This window comes from Lucilia cuprina, chromosome 2 (assembly GCF_022045245.1).
Source record: "Lucilia cuprina isolate Lc7/37 chromosome 2, ASM2204524v1, whole genome shotgun sequence".
Classification (NCBI taxonomy): Eukaryota; Metazoa; Arthropoda; class Insecta; order Diptera; family Calliphoridae; genus Lucilia; species Lucilia cuprina.
Genome location: NC_060950.1, coordinates 46,122,444 through 46,128,935, shown reverse-complemented (window position 1 = coordinate 46,128,935; position 6,492 = coordinate 46,122,444). Strand labels below are relative to the sequence as shown.

General features: G+C 31.7%; 1 long non-coding RNA gene across 1 annotated transcript in view; it reads right to left on the bottom strand.

Annotated features, from left to right (window-relative positions):
- Nucleotides 1–5,989: 5,989 nt before the first annotated feature.
- Nucleotides 5,990–6,492, bottom strand: part of LOC124418877 — a 3,669-nt gene continuing 3,166 nt past the window's right edge. Inside the window, exons 2-3 of the long non-coding RNA XR_006940275.1 lie at nt 6,466–6,467; nt 5,990–6,139 (exon numbers count right to left, since the gene is read on the bottom strand). This is a non-coding gene — a long non-coding RNA (uncharacterized LOC124418877). The remainder of the gene's footprint in view (nt 6,140–6,465; nt 6,468–6,492) is intronic.

The window sequence follows — 6,492 nt, the reverse complement described above, 5'->3', positions numbered from 1 at the left end:
CATTTTCTAAAAATATATTATGCAACAAATAATATACCAAAACAAATGGCAACTATAATTCAATAAAAATATATATAAACGACCGCAATAACATGAAAACTATAAAAGATATTTGCAACCATATCGGAGCCTAAAATTACCGCATTTCTAAACCTGTACCAATAAATATACCGATATATCTTATTTTTGTAAAAACTCATTATGCCACAAGTTATACACCAAAACAAAGTGCAACTGTAATGCTTTAAAATGATGCATAAACGATTGTCATGGCGAAAAACTGTCAATGTTATTTGCAACCAAAGGGGAACCTCAAATCACAGCGTTTTTAAATATAGAACAACAATTCTACCGATCCATCAAATTGACCATTTTTTCGACTAAAAGATTATGCCACAAATGATATACTAAATTAAAGTGCAATCATAATGCTTTAAAATCAGGCATAAATGACTGTCATAGCATGAAAACTTTCAAAGTTATTCACAACCATATCGGAACCTCAAATTACCGCCTTTTTAAACCTGGGAAAATAATTCTATCGATTTATCCAATTGGCCATTTTCTAAAAATACATTATGCAATAAATTATATACCAGAACAAATGGCAATTTTAATGCCTTAAAATGGTGCGTAAACGATTGTCCTAGCACGAAAACTGCCAAAGTTAATTGGAGCCATATCGGAATCTCAGATTACTGCATTTGATACATAGAACAATAATTCTACCGATCTATCAAATTGACCAATCTGTAAAAACACACATTATGCTACAAATGATATACCATATTAAAGTGCAATCCTAAAGCTTTAAAATGATGGATAAATGACTGTCATAGCACGAAAACTGTCAATGTTATTTGTAACCATATCGGAACCTCAAATTACCGCGTTTTTAAACAAAGAACAATAATTCTACCGATCCATCAATATGACAATTTTTTAGACGAAAAGATTATGCCACAAATGATATACCAAATTAAAGTGCAATCATAATGCTTTAAAATGATGCATAAATGACTGTCATAGCATGAAAACTTTCAAAGTAATTCACAACCATTTCGGAACCTCAAAAAACCGCCTTTTTAAATCTGGGAAAATAATTTTATCGATTTATCCAATTGGCCATTTTCTATAAATACATTATGCAATAAATTATATACCAAAACAAAAAGCAATTTTAATGCTTTAAAATGGTGCATAAACGACTGTCCTAGCACGAAAAGTGCCAAAGGTAATTGCAACCATATATTAACCTCAGATTACAGCGTTTATTAAACATAGGACAATAATTCTACCGATCTATCAAATTGACCAATTTGTAAAAACACACATTATGCTACAAATGATATACCATATTAAAGTGCAATCATAATGCTTTAAAATGATGCCTAAATGAAAAGCGTGAAAACTGTCAATGTTATTTGCAGCCATATCGGAACCTTAAATTACCTCGTTTTTAAAGCTGTGAAAATAGTTCTACCGATCTATCCAATTAGCCATTTTCTAAAAATATATTATGAAACAAATTATAAACAAAAAGAAATGGCAACTATAATGCAATAAAAAGATATATAAGCGACTGATTTAACATGAAAACTATAAAAGATATTTGCAACCATATCGGAGCCTTAAATTACCGCATTTCCAGACCTGTACCAATAAATATACCGATCTATCCAATTTTTGTAAAACTTCATTATGCCACAAATTATACACCAAAACAAAGTGCAACTGTAATGCTTTAAAATGCTGCATAAATGATTGTCCTGGCATAAAAACTGTCAATGTTATTTGCAACCAAAGGGGAACCTCAAATCACAGCGTATTTAAACATAGAACAACAATTCTACCGATCCATCAAATTGACCATTTCTTAGACGAACACATTATGCCACAAATGATATACCAAATTAAAGTGCAATCATAATGCTTTAAAATCATGCATAAATAACTGTCATAGCATGAAAACTTTCAAAGTTATTCGCAACCATATGGGAAATAATTCTATCGATTTATCCAATTGGCCATTTTCTAAAAATACATTATGCAATAAATTATATACCAAAACAAATGGCAATTTTAAGGCTTTAAAATGGTGCATAAACGACTGTCGTAGCACGAAAACTGCCAAAGTTAATTGCAGCCATATCGGAACCTCAGATTCCTGCATTTGATACATAGAACAATAATTCTACCGATCTAAAAAATTGACCAATTTGTAAAAACACACATTATGCTACAAATGATATACCATTTTAAAGTGCAATCATAATGCTTTAAAATGATGCCTAAATGACTGTCATAGCGTGAAAACTGTCAATGTTATTTTCAGCCATATCGGAACCTCAAATTACCGCGTTTTTAAAGCTGTGAAAATAATTCTACCGATCTATCCAATTAGCCATTTTCTAAAAATATATTATGCAACAAATAATATACCAAAACAAATGGAAACTATAATTCAATAAAAATATATATATAAACGACTGCTATAACATGAAAACTATAAAAGATATTTGCAACCATATCGGAGCCTTAAATTACTGCATTTCCAAACCTGTACCAATTGATATACCGATCCATCCAATTTTTGTAAAAATTCATTATGCCACAAATTATACATCAAAACAAAGTGCAACAGTAATGCTTTAAAATTATGCTTAAACGATTGTCCTGGCATGAAAGCTGTCAAAGTTATTTGCAGCCATATCGAAACCTCAAATCACAGCGTTTTTAAACATAGAACAACAATTCTACCGATCCTTCAAATTGACCATTTTTTAGACGAACACATTATGCCACAAATGATATACCAAATAAAAGTGCAATCATAATGCTTTAAAATGATGCATAAATGACTGTCATAGCATGAAAACTGTCAAAGTTATTCACAATCATATCGGAACTTCAAATTACCGCCTTTTTAAACCTGAGAAAATAATTCTACCGATCTATCTAATTGGCCATTTTCTAAAAATACATTATGCAATAAATTATATACCAAAACAAATGGAAATTTTAATGCTTTAAAATGGTGCATAAACGACTGTCGTAGCACGAAAACTGCCAAAGTTAATTGGAGCCATATCGGAATCTCAGATTACTGCATTTGATACATAGAAGAATAATTCTACCGATCTATCAAATTGACCAATTTGTAAAAACACACATTATACTACAAATGATATACCATATTAAAGTGCAATCATAATGCTTTAAAATGATGCCTAAATGACTGTCATAGCGTGAAAACTGTCAATGTTATTTGCAGCCATATCGGAACCTCAAATTACCGCGTTTTTAAAGCTGTGAAAATAATTCTACCGATCTATCCAATTAGCCATATTCTAAAAATATATTATGCAACAAATAATATACCAAAACAAATGGCAACTATAATTCAATAAAAAGATATATAAACGACTGCTATAACATGAAATCTATAAAAGATATTTGCAACCATATCGGAGCCTTAAATTACTGCATTTCCAAACCTGTTCCAATTAATATACCGATCCATCCAATTTTTGTAAAAATTCATTATGCCACAAATTATACACCAAAAGAAAGTGCAACAGTAATGCTTTAAAATGATGCATAAACAATTGTCCTGGCATGAAAACTGTCAAAGTTATTTGCAGCCATATCGGAACCTCAAATCACAGCGTTTTTAAACATAGAATAACAATTCTACCGATCCTTCAAACTGACCATTTTTTAGACGAACACATTATGCCACAAATGATATACCAAATAAAAGTGCAATCATAATGCTTTAAAATGATGCATAAATGACTGTCATAGCATGAAAACTTTCAAAGCTATTCACAACCATATCGGAACTTCAAATTACCGCCTTTTTGAACCTGAGAAAATAATTCTACCGATCTATCTAATTGGCCATTTTCTAAAAATACATTATGCAATAAATTATATAGCAAAACAAATGGAAATTCCAATGCTTTAAAATGGTGCATAAACGACTGTCGTAGCACGAAAACTGCCAAAGTTAATTGCAGCCATATCGGGACCTCAGATTACTGCGTTTATTAAACATAGAACAATAATTCTACCGATCTATCAAATTGACCAATTTGTAAAAACACACATTATACTACAAATGATATACCATATTAAAGTGCAATCATAATGCTTTAAAATGATGCCTAAATGACTGTCATAGCGTGAAAACTGTCAATGTTATTTGCAGCCATATCGGAACCTCAAATTACCGCGTTTCCAAACCTGTACCAATAAATATACCGATCTATCCAATATTTGTAAAAATTCATTATGCCACAAATTATACACCAAAACAAAGTGCAACAGTAATGCTTTAAAATGATGCATAAACGATTGCCCTGGCATGAAAACTGTCAAAGTGATTTGCAGCCATATCGGAACCTCAAACCACAGCGTTTTTAAACATAGAACAACAATTCTACCGATCCTTTAAATTGACTATTTTTTAGACAAACACATTATGGCACAAATGATATACCAAGTGCAATCATAATGCTCTAAAATGGTGCATAAATGACTTTTAAATGCTTTAAAATGGTGCATAAACGACTATCCTAGCACGAAAACTGCCAAAGTTAATTGCAACCATATCGGAACCTCAGATTATTGCGTTTATTAAACATAGAACAATAATTCTACCTATCTATCAAATTGACCATTTTCTAAAAAAACACATTATGCTACAAATGATATACCATATTAAAGTGCAATCCTAATGTTTTAAAATGATGCATAAATGACTGTCATAGCATGAAAACTTTCAAAATTATTCACAACAATATCGGAACCTGAAATGACCGCCTTTTTAAACCTGGGAAAATAATTCTACCGATCTATCCAATTGGCCATTTTCTAAAAATACATTATGCAATAAATTATATACCAAAACAAATGGCAATTTTAATGCTTTAAAATGGTGCATAAACGACTGTCGTAGCACGAAAACTGCAAAAGTTAATTGCAGCCATATCGGAACCTCAGATTACTGCATTTGATATATAGAACAATAATTCTACCGATCTATCAAATTGGCCAATTTCTAAAAATACACATTATGCTACAAATGATATACCATATAAAAGTGCAATCCTAATGCTTTAAAGTGATGGATAAATGACTGCCATAGCATGAAAACTGTCAATGTTATTTGTAACCATATCGGAACCTTAAATTACCGCATTTTTAAACAAAGAACAATAATTTTACCGATCCATCAAATTAACAATTTTTTGGACGAAAAGATTATGCCACAAATGATATACCAAATTAAAGTGCAATCATAATGCTTTAAAATGATGCATAAATAACTGTCATAGCTTGAAATTTTCAAAGTTATTCACAACCATATCGGAACCTCAAATTACCGCCTTTTTAAACCTGGGAAAATAATTCTATCGATTTATTCAATTGGCCATTTTCTAAAAATACATTATGCAATAAATTATATACCAAAACAAACAGCAATTTTAATGCTTTAAAATGGTGCATAAACGACTGTCCTAGCACGAAAACTGCCAAAGTTAATTGCAACCATATCTTAACCTCAGATTACAGCGTTTATTAAACATAGGAAAATAATTCTACCGATCTATCAAATTGACCAATTTGTAAAAACACACATTATGCTACAAATGATATACCATATTAAAGTGCAATCATAATGCTTTAAAATGATGCCTAAATGACTGTCATAGCGTGAAAACTGTCTATGTTATTTGCAGCCGTTTTGGAACCTTAAATAACCGCGTTTTTAAAGCTGTGAAAATAATTCTACCGATCTATCCAATTAGCCAAGTTAACTTCCTTCGTTTTATGAAATTAAAAAAATTATTTTTAAGTGGACACCGACTTGTCCACTATAAATGAAACACGTTAATTTTCGGTTTTACAATTTTATTTAACGACCGGTTTGGTCAACCTCCCAAGTAAGACTAACTCTAGCAATATTTTTTAAATGCTTAAATCTAAATAATTCTGCTGATCCAACTTATTCCATTCCCACGTTGTGAAATCTTCCAGACGAAATATGATCCTGCATACTAGCTGGCGCGTGTGCACCGTCAGCACAACCTTGTGTAGATTTTTCCCGCTCATGTATACTTGATTGTGTTAACTCCTCCCTTGCCAAAAATCTGCGTCCCGCAGATTGGGGTTTGCATGCCACGTTGCTTGTGCTCTGCAGCGGAGGAAAGCTACCTATGCTTTCCAGCATAGGTAGCCTAGGAATGATAGTAGCAAAAAAATAGTGCAATCCGCTACTATAGAGTAGTGGTATTTTATGTCTAGATTTTCTAAATTTTTTATGTTTTGTAAACTCATATTGTGAAGATGTCCTATGTCAAGCTGCCGCCTTTCTTTTAGGATGGTTGTGACGATCTGGGGTAGGATTTGTATAGATGTCTCGCTTCGGCTGGTGTACGTAACATTTTTTATTTTCACTTCTTCGTTGTTAAGTCGCACTGCGTA